Below are 18,703 nucleotides of genomic sequence, written 5' to 3'. Positions count from 1 at the left end.
ACATTTTAATTATGACAATAAATTAAGCCATAACAGTAGTGTGTTACAAAGTCTGGCAGTTTGATTTCGTTTCATATCTTAATTACTATTTAGAATCCCTAATTGACTGTAATACTTTTTTACAGTTATTTATTGGAGGTCAACTCAAATACAGAAAAAAATACCCACAGATGAAATAAATGTGGTATGTCTTCAGTTACCATTATTTCTGTCTTTTTTATTGCTTATTTTCTTCCCAAATGTCATGGCTGATACGCTTAACTCTTGAACCTGCATTATCTGACCCTGTTTTTTTTTTTTTCTGTCTTAACCCATGACAGGGAACGAGGAGAGTTAATGGGGAGCTGATACAGACAAGCTCATGTCCAATAACCGGGGCAGCCCAGACCTCACTGGAAACCTGCACCCTCATTCTTTCAGTTTGATTTGTATTTACGGCGAGAAACTTCCGCGACGTCATTATCTATACGTATCTAGTAAGTCTTTTGACTCGGGCACGCTATCCCAGCACAGGGAAAATGCAAATTGATTTCATATCTAAAGTGACATTTTCAAAGGCACTACATGTTACATTCTGTCGTCGCGGCCCTGGATGGGAAAATCACAAGCAAATGTCAGACCGCAGGCGGACTCAATTTCCAGGGGTTTGTGTTTATTGTGGTGATCAGCGGGCGAGGCAGGCCGGTTTGTGACAGATCAAGTTAAACTCTGCAGATCGCCATTCCTCCCTCATTCCTTTCATCCCTCCGAGAGCAGCACTTTAATAGATTTTTGCACATGCATTAGCCGGCGCTGACAAGATTAGCGGTGAGCAAACACAGTTGTTAGGAGTCCCGTGTCCGTCACTGAGAGCGAGTTAGGGCTGTGTCTTATTCCCCACGTCACTTTGTAGGCTTGCAGAGGAACATCTTCAGTGAAATAAGCACATCCATCATGCTTAATGTTTCAGCATGATCCATTTACATTAATGTTTACATTATGACCAGCCTAAGTGCACATAATGTATTTTTACATTTAACAATGCTTTTTAATTTAAAATATGCCAAAAATTTTGAGTTTGCCCTTCTTGGATATGTTTTTCTGAATCTAGATAAAAAAAGACACTATAGAGTTTATGCAGTGAAGACTTGCTACAGTATGTTGCTGTATGGAGACAATTTTTCTCCAAATTTGGTATTGGCACATGTGCCTCCCGGGTCACCACTGCGTCACCCGCCCCTTGTTCTGATACACTGCTGCTGATGCACAAGCACTCGTCCAATGGGCTTGCCTGTGAACCAGAGACTGTTTTGCACACTACAAGCCACATAGTACTACAGGAAAGCTAGTGCCAGTCAAAGGAAAGTCATCTCTCCAGCTGATAATAGCACAGCCTGTGGGTGCCTGGGCGCTTGGAGGAGCTAATGGAGTGGTAACCCAAGGAGCCCTATCTGACCTGATCCCAGCCTACATCTGGCAGGACAAAGCAGCACAGTAGATCATAGTTACCTAATGATATCGCCTAGGCTCAGAATTGTGATGTCTAAGCTATAGGGCTACACTGCACTCAACTTACTCTGGCAACTGAGGCATTCTGGAGCCCGGCCTGAGACACATGTCTGAAAAACGACTGCCATAAAGCTCCCTCATTCCCTATGGCTGCTAATGTGTATTAAACACCAGGGTCTAATCCTGGTGTCACTTCTCTCCAGCCTTGCGGAACTGACGCATGTTGTTCGAATGTTGTTAAAATGTTAAACTGTCGGTTTTCATCTTTAGTGCGTCATTTGTGCTAATATACAATAGCTCATGTGTGAGTGAATACATTGCTTGGGATCAAACGCCCTTCCTATATGAAGTGATTTGTGGATTATTTGTCATACAAAACTTGTAAAAGTATAGTTCATAGGGTAAACATTTAACACCAGGGGGACAGTGAATCATTGAATTGAAAGGGGTCCTATTCCGTAAGCCTTTGTGTCATTGATGGCCTTGTCTTGCATTAAAGTGATGTAACTGTGAACAGTGCTTTATTAGCAGTTGGGTTACCACATTTACCACAATTGAAGAAATGACATCATGAGGAATCACCCTAATGACTTCAGGTGAAATCAACAATCATTATTTGATGTTCCATTTTATCTTCAATAAAATATACTTCAAATAAAACATGATGACAGACACCAACCAAAGGTTCAAAGAGCCAAAGAGCAGGTAGTCACCATCAACCAATACAGTTTGACCACAAAATACATATCCGATGAATTCTTTGGTTAAGGGCATGTACTAAATTCATATTAATTTAATATGACCAAAGATCATTTTGCCAGAAATAATGCAGTAATTGCTACAGACAGGAAGAAGTTGTGAAAATAATACAGATGTTGCCAGGCTTTCAAAACTGTAAAATTTTATGTTTATGTCTTTATGTATTCAGTCTGTGCATATTCTACAAAATTTTGAGAATTTAAAAGCCATAATGATAATGTTCAAATTTTAAATTGGACAAAATTTCAACAAAACATTTTCGATTTTGTCTTTAAATCCACATGTTGTGACCATAAAAGTCATATGAGTTGTTAAAAACAAGTAACTCAATTAAAATTCTTAATTCTTAATATACCCAGCAGTTGGTATGACAACAGGAGTCCATAGTTTGAAAGCTGCCTTTTATTTATAATAATCTTTAGTTTTTTCTGTCATCCCACCAATAATGAATCAGCAGAATCTCTCATTAAATTCAATAACGTAGAATCTAATCAATGCCACAGAGGTAATTGCTAAGTCTGTGTTGTGCCTCTTTCATAGCTACAGCGTCCTTAGCGATGAGGTCGTGCTTTGCTGCTGTGGTCTGCTAAAGCTACCAGGCCTCTGAAAAAGCACTTGGCCCTCCTCTCCCACCCAATAAAATTGTGGTTTAAATCTTAATTCCAGCACAGGGGAGTACGGGGGCTCAGGAGAGGAGCGGAGAGCAGGCTTTGAAATGAGAGAAAGGGAACGCTGCGGTGCTCAGCTCCGAGGATTTGACAGAAAGAAAAAAAGAGAGAGAGAAAAAACAGCGAGAGGAGAAACAGAGGCAAGCAGATGGCTAAAGATGAAGGTCAAATCAGATTGAGAAGTTTGTCAAAATGTGATGACATAAGCAATCTGTAAAGCATTATTGCACCTAGCTGGAGGTGCTGGGAAACATTTTGAAATTACGAAAACACTGGAGTTGCCAGCGCACTGCCTGAAATGATTGCCCCAAGTGTTTTTTTTTTTTTCTTTTTTGCGTGCTCCTTCGTTCTTTTCTCCACCCATCCCTCCTATGAACACACACACACACACATACACACACACACACACACAGATGAATGCCAGATGTGGAGAGAAGTATATCTGGAATTAATGATATTATACATGCTTTTCTTTACGCTCAATAATAGCTCCATTATGATTGATACAGTACCGCCGACACTTTATCTAGTACAAATGGAGCGGGCTGTCGCCGGCTGTATTGAATCATCAATTTCCACTAGTGATGAGGATCGTTTACGGTAACTAATCATCTGTCTAGTTGGGATGTCTCGGAGGCTGATCGGATTGCGCTTTTGAATACTGGTAGAACAACCATGACAATCTTACCCGTCCATGAAGATTGAGTAGGGCCCATTAGACCTCCCGCCTGTGGCTATATCTTGGCTTTCTTTCTACATAATACGAGGCTGTAAATAAATCACTCCGTGCCTCGCCGTTTATTGATTACAGCCACTTCCACGCCTGTGTCTAGTGAATTCTCCACAGAATAAAATGCTGCTTTATATTTTGTCCTGTCAAAATATTAAAGCGCTCTGTCAAGCAAGCCTGACGCACACAGGAGAGAGTTATTCTACTGTACTCAAGACTCATTCTCTCCGCTGGGCCTTGGCAGTGTTCTGGATATTGTGTCTTGCCTCATATGTAAGCACATTTATTCAAACAACCAGATGCAATATGAATGGCAGGAAAGTGACACAATTTATAGTTCCTACATGTTGTTATGAGAACTCATACAGTGACATAATTATTATATTTTATTAATTAATTCATCACATCACTGTTTGGAGCATGTAATGTTGAAATCCGTAATATACTTGTTTTCACATACATGTGTTCCTGTCCATTAGCCTGCCATTTAACACTCACATCTTGTAGCACTGGTGAGGTTTTTGAATGATTAGACTCAAACTAATAAACAGTGTACTAGTATGACTTCAGCAGACTGAAGGCTGCAGGCAACAAATACGTTAATTTTACTGTAAAAGACAATAAACTACTGGTTGGCATTTCTCAATGGAACTTAGAAAACAGGACTCTTCAACAATCCCTCTCAACAGACAGACAATAAATTCATTTCTAAGTTTTTGTTGATTTCACAAAGTATTGGCCTTTGAAAAAAGGCCTTTTAAAATTCACCAGACACAACCTAAAATTTTGCCGTTATCAGACCAAAGCAAAAACGCAACTCAGAAGCGGGGTCCTCTTGCTATTCTCAGCTGCATTCTGCAGTCAATGCTTAGGTCTGCTTTCTCTAAATCTGTGAAAATCTTGCTGGTCCCTGTCAGCCTTTTAAAGCAGATATTTGATATAGACCTTCAAACCTGCCGCTGCAGTTTGCAGAGATCAGTTCATGAGGTTCAGTATCTTGAACCATGAACTATGCTGGCAATCAGAGATGCTCCTTAACACCATATCGAAGCTGTCAGTTTGTGGATCATATTAATAAAATTTATCACAATTAAATACTTTTCCCCAAAAGCAAAAAAAAAAAAAAAGATTGAGCATGTTTGGAAATTCTCAACACATAAAAAACTCAAGCAGCAAATGGCTCCAAGGCTCCAATTCAAAATCTCCCTTCACGTGAAGTCTAAAATAAATACATTAATCTCATGAATTGGTTGTGAAATTAAATTAAATCAATGATTCAGCCACTGAAAAAAGGCTCAACAGAATAAAGAGCTCCACATAACAGTGGGAAAACTGATACAATTTGTACTATATACTATTACATTACTTGTACTACAGTATATATGTCCAGATCCTTCAAGTGCAGTGACAAATCACATGTACTGAGCAAGGCTGAAGACGACTGGCTTGCTGATAAAAATGATGACTGTAAACCAAAAAAACTGCAAGGAGTATGGTGGTAGGTTGACTAACATTAGCATGATGCTGTGTGTAGCAAACCATGCCTGCAACCCCACCACAATGGTGCATTGTGCATCCCAAAAATTCACCAGTGTTATAATAACAAGGGGCAAGGGGGACAACAGTGGGCATAATACTAAGCAACGTAAAAAAATAATAAAAAATCCAGCTAAGCAAATGAAAATATAGAAAGGCAAAAGAAAGCTCATTTATCACACAAAAGAAGAAAAGGTATGGAAATACATAAGACATACATATGAATGCAGGATGACACTGGACAGCCCCAAGCCCATGCTGACAAAGGATCGCTCTTCCATAAATAAGAACGCTAATTTGTCCTGACCTAAATTAAGTCGATTAAAGCATAACTGTTTAAGACTGGTTGTCCACTGCAACCCTCAAAACTACAAACAATTAATGACAAAAAACCTAAAGATGGAGGTCTGCTAAAGCTAAATAAGCATAACAGCAATAAGATGTGAGCTGGTGAGTGAGTTTTAGAGAATGTTTTTGTGCCAATGGAGATGATTGGTTTTATATTCTGGTACTGTTCAAACCAGCTGCTCCACAACGACCTTCCAACTAGGTTGTCCAGCAGTGGTGTCCTCAACACCAGCTGTAAAAAAAAAAATTAAAAAAAACCTGAATACACAGCAGCACCAAAACGAAACAAATGAAAGGGGAGATAAATAAAATAGAGGAACATTCCCACCCTTAAGACAATAAACAAATTATATAAAATATCTGCAAATGTACCAGAGAAATGTCCTCTATTATTGCATATTTTTCACACTGGGTGGTTTCAGATCTTTAGATAAAATGTAATATTAGACAAAGGGAAACTGAATAACACAAAACACATTTTTAAATTATTATTTCAGTTATTTAATGAAGAAAGTTATTCAACACCTATATCATCCATGTGAAAAAGTAATTGTCTCCTTAGTTACTCAATCATACCTAATTTAATTGATAATTAGATTCAGCTGGCTTAATTGCAGCCAGCCTTGTTAAATCCAAACTTCACTCATAGTCACCACAAAGCTTCTACAGCACACAATGCCACGATCAAAGAATATTACAGAAAATATGAGAACAAAGTTGTAAAAATATATCAGTCTGAAAATGGATACAAAGCCATTTTTTCTAACGAACCACAGAGAGAGCCATTATCTCTAAATGGAGAACACTTGGCACAGTGGTGAATCTTCCCAGGAGTGGCTGGCCTGTGTGCAGCACCAAGTCATCCAGGAAGTCACAAAAGATCCCTGAAGAACATCCAAAGAACTTCAGGCTTCTCTAGCCTCAGAGAAAGATAGTGTTTAGTGTTCATGGGATATGTTTCATAGCAGAGTTTCATAGGGAGAAACCACTGCTATCCAAGAGAAACCTCAATGCTCATCTCATATTTGCAAAAAAGCACCTGAATAATTCACAAGCCTTTTGGGATAATGTTCAATGGACAGATGAGTTAAGAGTGAAACTTTTTGAAAGAAACAGGTCCCATTATATCTGGTGTAAAGCAAATACAGCATTTCACAGTAAGGACATCATACCAACAGTCAAACATGGTGGTGGTAGTGTGATGGTGTGGGGATGCTCTGCTGCCTTGTGACCTGGATGATTTGCCCTTATTGACGGAACCATGAATTCTGCTCTGTACCAGAATATCTTTAAAGAAAATGTCTGGTCACCTGTCCATGAGCTGAAGCATAATTGAGATATGCAGCAAGACTACGGTCCAAAACATAAAAGCATGTCCCCATTGGAAAGTCCACATTGGTTGAAAAGAAACAAAATCAAAGTTTTGAAGTGGCCAAAGTCCTGACTTGAACCCAATGGAGATGTTGTGGCAGGACCTGAAACAAGCAGTTTGAAAACAGACCGATTTGTCTGAATTAAATCAGTTTTTCAAAGAAGAGTGGACTAAAATTCCTCCACAGCAATGTGAAAGATTGATACCAAATTATAGGAAATATTTGGTTGTAGTTATTGGATAAGGCAGCTGATAGAACATTATTGCATCCATGGATTCAAAGGTCCAAATTATAGGCCTGTAAAATTATACTCGGATGCATGATATTCTGGTTGTTGACGATGAAGAAAAACAAGTGGGTTATAACCAGTCAGCACTATGATGGGGCAGAAGGTAGAGCCAACATAAACATTCAAATGTTGTAGCTAGAGGTCCAGGCTAGTGCCTCCTTCACTATATTGAAGTATAACCACAGATGCTGGTTAAAGCTTTTGGAAAAATTGCACTCTGGGTGCTCAGCACTGCAAGGATCATCTTGGAGATCACTCCAGCACCTGAATCTCCAGAATCCACAGCAATTTTTAATGGATATGTAAAATCAGGGGCAAAGAGAACAAGAGTTGATTATAGGGCCTTAACACACCCAAATGAAGGGTGACATTTTTCAGTCCAAACAAAGGCAGGGCTAAGTAGATTTATCAAAGGAAAGGCAACTGTGGGATTTTTTTATTTTATTTTTACTAAAGCTACGAGAAACCTCTACGCCAGGCCTTGGGACAGTGAATTGGATCCACTCTTGAATCCACTGGGCATACCTTACCCCGCCCAACAACCTTCCCCAAATATGCAACTATAGCTTGGCCAAATTTGAATTAGAAATTATGGATATGTTGGTGTCAGATAAGCTATCAAAAAGAACTTCAATTCGTTTCACATGCTGGAACCATGAGTCCCTGCATATCATCAGATTGCTTGACAACCTGGCAACCCAGGCAAAATGTGATTTACCGATCTCTGGAAAGTGCATTTCTGATCCAAAAAGGTATGACTGTGTACTGGAGGAAATTATCAGATGTAACGAGTACAGATATCTCTTTTGCACGACTGGAACCTGCCAGTAACCATTAAACTGGTCAAGTATACTAACGAAGGCAGCGGAACCCACATGATCTACACAGACATCCATTCTCGGCAGAGGTCTGGCTTTGTGACTCAATAAGGTTGGCAATATCGGTACTAATATCAGAACATAGAAAATGAGAAAGGTGCAACTCAAGGTTATTATGAATTATGCCAATCTGCCTTCCATCACACTTATGGGCACCATTATGTCTTCCCCCTGCCATTCTCTAGACAGGGAGGGAGGGACACAAGACAATGCAACACTTTTTAGATTGCAGAAATGGCTTTAGCATGCCCATGTGACATACAGTAAGTGGTTTTGTTTCTAGCAGCCAGGAGTGAAAACAAGGTAATTATGATAACTTACCCAGCGTTCAACCAAATATGGGCCACCACAGCAAGCCAGTAAACTGGAACCAGAAATGATCAAGGAAACCATGACTTGATCACCAGGTGAAAAATTCTGAATTCTGGACCCAAATCAAATCAGCACTTCATCTTTATTTGTGAAGCCTCAGGGTTTGTTTTTGCTAATTTGCAAGCATGGTGTAATTTAAACCATAAATTGCACACGTAGTCAAGCAGATTTGTTGGATTGTGTCTGAACAGTAATTCAGCAAGGCTGAAACCTGGACAACCTCCTGCACTGCAATATCATTAAATGGAGGCCTTCATCCAGTCTTTCGAATTCAAGCCACTATGCCAGCATAGACTTGAGTGCGCCCTATGCCTCGGGGTAATAAGCAATCGAAGGAACAATGTTGCAGAACATATTGGGCAAAAATCCTGGACATCAATTTACAGCCTTCATCAGATCATTTTAGATGACTCATTTTAGGAAGACCAAACAAAGAAAAGAATTTGACGGGCATTTTAACAATATCCAGTGCCATTATTTTCCACAAGAGAATCACCTCTGGAAAATGAGTAGATGTGCACATTATGGTGAGCAAATACAGATTACCTGCTTTAGTTTGATTCAATTGGCCAACACAATCCGCAAGTATTCTTTCTTTCTCTTCTTTCAATTCTCTTCAGTTGCTGGGACAGGATACAAAGAAGCCAGTGGAATATTTTGACTCAGGTTCTTCACAACTTGTCACACATGACAGGATTTATAATATTTTGCAACATCTTTCTTTAAATGAGGCCAAAAGAAGTACTTCAACACATGGTCATGCATTTTATTCACATCTAGATTATCAGCAAGGCATTTATCATAAGCAAGGCTATGTATTTAATTGTGGTACAAAGATGGAAGCGCAATTTGATGAATAACATTAGTCATTCTTAACTGAAGTGTCAGTTGGTCGTCAACTGTGCATCAAAACACCATCTTTCAGAAAATACCCTTTTGGAACCGAATCAATTTATTTTCCAGAAATTGCAGTTTCAGAGAGATAAGTAAGGTCTTAATCCTTCTTCTGCACAACAATAAGCTGTTCTTGTTTGAGACATTTCTGAAGCCTATCGACACATTCATCCACCTCTGCTGTAAGCGTTGTTCCAGAAGAACCCACAGAAGATGAGGAAAACTGTGCAAACAGAACCAGGGCTAGCAATGAACAAATCACCTAACACTAGACAGGCCAGATGAGTATTTAGACTTTAATATTAACATTACTCCAACACTGTAAATGCAATACCTACCTTCTTCCTTGACTTTTCCTAAATATTTGGGGTTAAAATTACTGTTTTTAAAATTTTCTTTGCCAAAACCCCCAGCGAGACAATAGGTAGCAGGTGTTGGCATCCAGTGACACAGAGAGCAATACCATGAATGAATCGCTCTCTCCTCCGGCAAGATATTCAGCAACTGAACGACTGATGCCTTCATGTGAATTGCTTGATCAAGCGCTATCAAAATGAAATCATATATACACATATAATCCCACAAAATGCATTCACTGCAATCATGTGGTGAAATTGATAAAGAATTTAGATTGGGGATAAATAATTGTGGGCATTGTAGTTGATAAATGATAGATTTACAACTCAGTGTAAATAACATCATATTTTCTGTTTTCACTGGAACCGAGACTTTGAAGACTGCATGAAATGTATTACATTACATTACATTACATTACAGGCATTTGGCAGACATTCTTATCCAGAGCAACATACAACAAAGTGTATAACCATAACCAGGAACAAGTGTGTTGAAAACCCTAGGTGGAAGTACAGTTCCAAGTGCAGGGAACGACCGCATAATTTAACTTGGACCCTGTAGGTTAGTCTGATTAACACAAACAAAAACAGCAACAAAGCAGTCTTTGCAAACAATACAAGCAATAGTTGAGTAGGCACGAGTGCAATAACTAAGTCAACTAAGATAAACAGCTTACCTAGCTACAACCCTAAGATTACATAGTCAATTAGAGACTACGGGGGGTAGGGAGGGATGGGGAGAGGTGCAGTCTGAAGTGGTAAGTCTTCAGTGGTCAACCAATTGTAACCAATGTAACCAATTTGTGTGCAGTTCTTGCTTACACAAACCATCAAAGATGTGCATTCTCTATGGAATTGATGAAAAAGAGAGAGAGAATGTATATATAAAAGCACACTTCAAATAGTGGGATCAGGGGAAGAGAGAATTTTTTTTATTACTACACTTTGTATTTCTTTACCTACTTTTTTCTATCTCTTGTTTTGTTTTGCACATTTTAGTGCGTTTCTCAGGGTGCCTGTGATATGCCTTGACAGTTTCCCTCAGCCTGTATAATAAAACCACTATAATTTAGAAATACAGCTGTTGAAATTCATTCGGTTGCGTCCTTTATTTCAAGAAAATATTTTTTGCAATCTTCATGAAATTAGGTCACTGTGGGTGCAGAGATTGATGCTGTAATGCTGGACAAGCCTGGCACCACATGGCACAATGCTTGGCAGTAATAGGAAGTGAAAAAGCACAGCTTTTGTGGCGCTAAATCAAAAGCTCACTTAAAGATCTTGGTCATAGCAGTTCACAGCTAACAAAGACTCGACTATCAGCTAAGTGTTAACCCAAAAGGAAGGATACCCCATCTACATGATGCCTGGGCTGCGCACCCACAACAACAGGCCCATCCCATGGTAAGACTTCAGCATAATAGCATATAAGGGCACATCAACAAAGCCCACATCAAATCACTGCGCAATGACAATGAAGCCCAAAAAGAATTTCTCAGAATATGGCAAAATATCCATAGCCTCTCAATATTTAAACTGGCCTTGGAAGACCAGGCTCTTCTGTGAATGGCACTAAACCATCCATACGGAATGGCTCATAAACCTAAAGAACACAATCATTTTGAAGGGACGATGTTCCACAAAGAAGAACCCATTTTGACAATTTAGTCTCTCTTCAGGATCACACAAGCAGCTATGACATGACCAAGCTTCTTACAATAGAACCACACAGGTTTCATTCTGGCTCCCAAATCCTCCTGCTGGCCACCAGAAGTGGGGATACTGGTCTTTGAGGGACCAACTGTGACTTTATGGAAATCCATATAGGGAGCAATGTCACTATGAATTGAGAGGAACTTATCTTATACCAAGAACAACGTTATTTGGACATACTCATCTGCCAATTGCAACCTGTGTGACCTGGGTTACTTTGTGTTCATTCGGGTAGGTGGTGACACATTAAGGTACACAATTTTTAAAATTCCTCCATAATAATTAAATCACAGAGCTGATAAAATTGGTTTACCCCCTTTCCAACACACCAGTGATCAAATAGATTCTCCTTTTCACGGGCAAACTCAACATGTGTTTATCGAATTTCCAAATGCCTAAATTTCTGGTGGTAAGCCTCTGGCACCAATTCATAAGCTCTCAATACGGCAGCTTTCATCTACCTGTAATCAAGACTCTGCTCTGTAGGAAGTGATGAATATGCCTCCTGGGCGTTTCCCATCAGTAGCACTGCAACAACAGCATCCAGACATCTTTGGGCCATTTCAAGATGGTGGTAACCTGTTAAAAAATGTAGAGATATTTGTCCATATCAGCCTCATGAAAAGGAGCAACAATCCAGATGTTTTTTTGTGACATCTAATTCAAGAGACTGAATTTCAACCTCCAGTTCTTTCTACCATGAACTTGTCTGCAACTCTGTCTCTTTAAGCTCCAAGCATTTGTTCTTTAGCTCAAGTTGTTTTAATTAAACTAAAATTTTGGGGCCTTCTTCCGTAATAAGTGAAGGATTTCACAGGTTCAGCAGTTTCAGTATTGACAGACAGTATTTGTTGTTCAAGCAATACCTCAGTTTTGATAGTCTGTTTAGTATCAGAGTGGACAACATCAATTTGAAAAAGGTCAGCTTTCTTGCAGCTTTTTGACTGTTCTATTGTTGATTTGTCAACAAATTTCCCTAGGTTAAACACGCTAATGTACCATCAGGACACCAAGAAGTAGGCAATAACTAGGCCTCACATTTGAATGGATTTCATCCTACATTTTTCTTGTCTAGTTACTAAATTGTGCTTACACATAATTCATAAAATGTGTGTACGAATGAAAAAAAGTTTTGTAAATCATACATACGCACATTTAATTTATAAATCACATATATCCCTACAGCCTTTATGGCAGGTTATGCTGAAAGCAAATGTGGTAGGCAGAGCAGTGTATCTTTTTTCTCTTAAATGTACTCAGTGACTATACACTTATGACTGTACACGTTAACTGATTCTCCTGAATTGAATTCATAATTTAACCTCCCTAACATGATGTAAAGAAGCTGTGTGTTTACCTGCCAATGAATTATTCAGGTAGTAGGCACACTTGTTAATCAAGGGATATTAACAAAAACAGGTTGAGTCTAATGATCAGTGTAAAGGGAAATTTCTGTCCCATATATTTTCAGCTCACCGGCCCCACTTACTATTTGTTAATGCTACTAGTGCACAATTTAGCTTAGCCGAGTTTGATAGGTTGTGTCAATATTAAGTTGACTCTACCTAAATTAAACCTCCAATTATATGGTTCCCTCCTTTTTGCGTGCATTTATTTATGTGAATGAATGTTCTATAATGTATATTTTTGTGACTTATTAATGGAAACGTGTGTGCCTTTACCTTGATTTGAAAAGAAGGCAGGCGGGACAATTAGTAGTTCACATGGCAACACCAGCCCAGTTGCTAGGGTTGCTCAGCTTCATAGAAAATTAATGTATTTCAGCAACTGGTCCACAGAATTGCTTACTGTGTGAATGCTGGGTAAGAGTTTAATAGTAAAGAGTTGTACCGTGCACAAAAATGAGACTGCAAAAGTCCGTAGCTAGTATGTGGCATACAAGAAAGTGAACGCTATACAGTAGCACAGTACAGTAGCGTGCGATAAAGTAACAATGTTACAAATCACTAAGCTTCCACCATGGACAAAAGACACAAAGTAGTACAGAGCTTGAAGCAGAGAACAAATCCATGTCCCAACAAGAAAGGAAGAAAGCAGGTGATACATAACCACAGTAACATAAGTGAAGATAAAGTCCTTTGCCGGACCCAGGGGCACTGTAATGGGGCCAATATGAGATTTTTTTATGGAGCTCAAAATGCCTGGTGGTGCCCAGAAATCCACCAGTGTTATTATAACAAGGGAGACGACAATGAACATAACATTAACAATAACCAGAGGCCCTGTCCAGCAAACCAACTGCAAAAAGGCAAAAGAAGGTTTATGTTGCCCTGTCTATTGCAACCTGCAACACTATGAAAAACAATTAATGATGAAAAAACGAAAGGCTGAACAAGCATAACTGTCATAACTGTCATAAAGAGTGAGTCGAAGAGAATGTTTTTGTGGCGATGGAGATGATCCGTTTTATATTCTGACATGGTGCAATCTTGCTGCTACGCGACAATCGTTGGCATCTTCAATTCCACAATATCGTTTTGTCTGGCTGCTCTGCAATGCTCATCAGCATCTTCAGTTCCATGGCACATTCTAACTAGGCTGGTACAGCAGTGGGACATTGGCACCTTCAACTCCAGCTGTAAAAAAAAAAAAAGACACAATACACTGCAGTATCAAAACAAAACAGTGGCGAAAAAACAGAGGAACGTACCAAGCATGTTCACATTGTTCAAAATGTAGAAGTATATAGGGCTCATACCTTATGGTTATTTTATCCGTCCTTCCAGGATAAAATGAGAGGCTGCTTCAGTGAGGAGTGTTTCCTTTGTGGAAGTATGTCTGACGTAAAAATGATCAACCTGTGGATACACCTCTCCCCATTTGCCATGTCAGTAATTGCTGTGACTTTTAACTGATGCTTGACTAAACAAGGATGCTCGATTTGCTTGTGTCCTCTGTTGGGTGGAGCTAAAGCGCAAGGAAAGAATACAAGGAAAGGATGCAAAGAGTGAAAGTGAGCGATTGGAATGAACCCGTCAAGTGCATAAAATATAAAATTTGTGCATCAGTTATCCATGGTAACACATATAACATTGCAGAATAAAAGAGCTATTGTCCAGATTTAGAATGATATTTCATAATATTACATTATTACTGTATATAATCACAGTATATGATCCCTATATCACAGTGTTCACAGTTTTGCAATATATGCTAATTGGACTCAAATCTGAGACTCACCAGCTGTATGATTCACATGGAATATCAGGTATATGTATGTGCTCTAATTAATTTCCTCATACTAGATTGCTATTGGTATTTACTCATATGTGATTTATGCTTTCCAATTAATACATGCTCATTAACCGAGAAATATGGAGTTTCTGCTTCGCAAAAGGGTGCTAGCAAGTTGTTATCTGGATCTGAGGAACGGCGCTGCTTTCATCAGAAGGGAATGTTAAAACTGCGCTCTGTCTCTGTGCTATAGCTCATCTCACGGAGAGGCTTAAGGGAAGACACATGGTCTGGCCTGGCCTGTCTGAATAAAAAAAAAATCTGTGACATGTCAATCCATAAATGTAAATATGGTGCTTCTCATTTGTGATTATAATGCATTGTTTAGATGTGTGTAGGTTTGGAACTAAACTTTCAGGAGGGGGGGTGGTCCTATTTTTTATACTAGTGGGTAGAATCTATTGATTGAAGATGCATTCAGCACATAGCTGATAAATATTCATTGTGGAATACGATTTCGATATTGCAAACAAAAAGTGTGGGATGCTGCTAAGACGCTCTGGTAATGATACATGTGTATGCTTTTTATTTTGACGATTGTCGGGTCAAACCTGCGCCCGGACGTGTTTGCGGCAGAATGCGCACGCACCGGAGACGCCGGCGTGTTTCCGAGAGATAAAGCGCGTGAACTCTTATTAGAGGACACCGTGTGACTTGCAATCAGCGCTAATAAGATTCTGCTCCTCTTGAAAAGATCCAAAGAAAAGCCCTCAATCCATTCTGAGCACATTCAAAGGCAAGGGACCGCGCGCTCCCCGCGCAAGTTCATTATCATTCTCAGGTTATCCCGAGCCAAGCGAATCTGGAACGCAAATGAATTAGTGAGAATTAAGGGGCCTCGGCGGTCTGAACCCTCTCCAAATCTCGGCTAAGATGAAAGGTGCGCCGCGGTGCCTCGTGCCCCGCGCCCCGCGCCCCTCCGAGCCCGCGCCCGTGTGCCGAGCCTCGGTTTCCGGGGTTCCTGGGGTCCCCGCGGAAACGCGCAGGCAGTTAATGTTGCCTAACGTCGCCTGACCGCCAGGTTCGGCCACGTGGGAAAACTTTTACGGGCCTGCGAGCACCAAATCCCCCTACCCATCTCCCCGCTCCCCAAACCTGACAATACACCCCCCCAGCTCCCACTTGCCAGCGATTAATTACAGCGCAGCGCCGGTAGCACCTAGCCGCCAATGATCCCTCTCTAAGCAGGCCTCCCTCTCATCTCTGCCACTCCCTCGTAATCAAAGAGCCCTCCCCTGTCTCAGAAACAGGAGCGGCGGCGAGGAGGCAAGGAGGAGGCTAACATGACATTTAGCATCATATCTGAAATGGAATTCACAGATAAGTTCCCTCCCCCCCCCCCACCCCCACCTCCCTCTCTCCCACATTCCCAGCCAGCGGTTCGCGAACAGTGGAGGGCATGCTGGTCCGTGGTGGGCAGGGGTGGACGTTGCCAAATGGAAATGAACCAGGTCAGCATGGCTGTCTCACCAAGATTGTAGACAGAAAAAAGAATACCCTGCAGTTATGTGAGGGAGGAGCAGTTTGCTCTGACCTTTGAGAGAAACTTGTTCTTCTAACCTTTGAACTCTTGACCACATATGTATACTGTCAGTGTCAACAACTTAAGGAATTTCCCAAACCGCCTTCATTACTAAGTCAAGTTTTGAATTTTGGTGACCTTTAATTGAACTAACAGACTGATTCTATGCTGAACAAGCAAAGGTCAAGCCAAGAGTTCACTGGAGACCACTGCCTGCAAGTTATAATATTTTAAATATAATTGTAAAATATTGTAGATAAATATTGCCACTGAGAAGGACATTAATATTTTTTTTTAAATAGTTTCATGAAAATTAATTTTATTGTGCCATGTATGTGTATATTTAAAAATATAGAGAACAAGCACATACACACACATGCATATGCATACACTTAGTATGTGTTTTTTTCCATTTTATGAGGAGTGATGATTGTAAATTCCAAAACGTTGTAGATAAATATTGAGAATGGCCACTAAGAATTAATCTTTTAAAAAATAGTTTATTAGAATACATTTTATTTTGACGTTTGTGTGTATATTCTAAAATATAGAGAACAAATATGTAGACACAAACAAAGAGTATGTGTTGTTTTTTAATTTGATGGAGATGATTTTCTAATAACCTCATTCACATTGTGCTGGTTCTGTTTTCATAATAAAAAATGCCCAATAATAGTTTGAAGAGCCACACACAACATTGCTTTTCACACTTCCAGGGCAGGGTCACTCATGTATATTAAACCGCATACTCCCACACTGGTAATTATTTACTTGACATCTGTGTGATTTATATGATGTTATTGTTTAGAGGTTTGTATGTGTTCACAATAGATATATGTGTACATCAGTATCTGTCTCACTACCTGTCAAAATATACCCGGAGCTGTTTTTTTGCCTCAGAGTTGTTTTCCGCCAGCGGCGACAGACTGCAGACCCCCCCCCCAAACCACCCCCCCCGGCTTGTTCAGAAACGCACCCTGCCCTTGTGCCGGACATCAAATGACCAGCAACCCCCCCAGGAGCTCTCCGGTTTCTGCTTTTCTCGTCTGGCCGGCCGCGGCGGTCCCATCCTCAGCCCCCCGCTCGGGGAGGGGCGACATCTGTCCGTCTGCCGGGGGGACAGCGGGGCCCGCCGTCCGTCTGTCAGCGTAGCGCGGCGCGCCGCCCCGCTCCTCTCGTTCGCTCCCCGCCCGGAGCTCCCGCGACACGCCGCTCGTCCGCTTGCCTCCGAAGGATGTAACCTCTCCCCTTATATTCCTCTAATGATCGTCTCGTAATTTGATTACGCGTACGTTTCGCCGATCTGTTTATCGACGACAGGTGCTGCGATTGATTGAGGCACATTTGCATGAAAATCTATTTCACAGCAGCTGCAGGATCAAGATTGATCTCCCAGGATAAAGAAGTCTGTGGCCTCCCAGCCTGTTTAAGGTGAAAATTAATTTGTTTGCTTCCTCGGCCTGGTATTGGAGCTCACTCCGCGATGAGACTCTGTGCCTCGTGTTTGGGAAGCAAACAGACATTATCATTGTGAATATTTACAGTTTTCCGTGGCGACTGCTAATTGCTTTTAAATCTTTGTTTAAAACACATATTATTAGAAGGCTGGAGTATTTAATGTTCATCTGAAGACACACGCTGCGCTTGCAAATGTATTACAGGTCCGCTCCAATTTCAATCGATCACCGACTCGCCAGACTCTGAACATTTTAAGAATACCTGCTCGAATGCGTATCGATGCCACCCCCCCTCCGCCCCCGCCCTGCGGCACTGTCTGATGTGGTGTAGCGGTGTGAACCGTTGGCCTGCAGCCACACGCGTGTACACAGAGCGCGGCTGCCGCCACGAGCGCCAGCCTTCTGGACCGCGCCGAAGGTGAAGGAGAAAGGATCACTCTCTCCTTGTCAGCTGCAAGGGTAATTACTGCTGGCTGAAATTACTCAACATTTGTTTATAAGCTCCCCAGAGCATGCTGTAAATAGATTGTCTGTTATAGTCCGATCGCATTAAAAGCCCGCTCCTCGCAAACCCCCTACCTCCCGTTAGCCGCGAGCCGAGCCCGCTGCTCACTTATTGAGCAGCTAGCGCCGTGGAGCCATGTTAAATGTGATTGTTTTTCATTAGCTACATCCTGTCCAATACTTCATTTGTTCTTTGTAATTACTGAATTCCGCCATGCTACATCACCTTCATTAACTGACTGTATGCTCGTGTGCATTTTCCAACATTTTTATCCTCTCCCCCCAACAACCCCTACGCCCCGCCCCTGTTTTTTTTTTTTTCCCCTTTGCATGTGGTTTGGCTGTTTTAATTCAATATTGATTTAAGCACACACATCTTGCAAAATGGCATGTCCCTCCCCACACTGATGGCCATATATGTGTATGCAGTTATAGAAAACTTAGGAAGTCAAGGTCTGTCCCTGTATTCATTGTACGAGATGGATCCTGTCAAAGATGACATTCTAAAACACTTGACCCACAAAAATGAATTCTTGGCCAGGGCCCAGTGACAGTGTGGAG

Source organism: Anguilla rostrata, chromosome 3, assembly GCF_018555375.3.
Source record: "Anguilla rostrata isolate EN2019 chromosome 3, ASM1855537v3, whole genome shotgun sequence".
Lineage (NCBI taxonomy): Eukaryota > Metazoa > Chordata > Actinopteri > Anguilliformes > Anguillidae > Anguilla > Anguilla rostrata.
The sequence above is the reverse complement of the archived record's forward strand: the minus strand, read 5'-3'. Positions refer to the sequence as shown.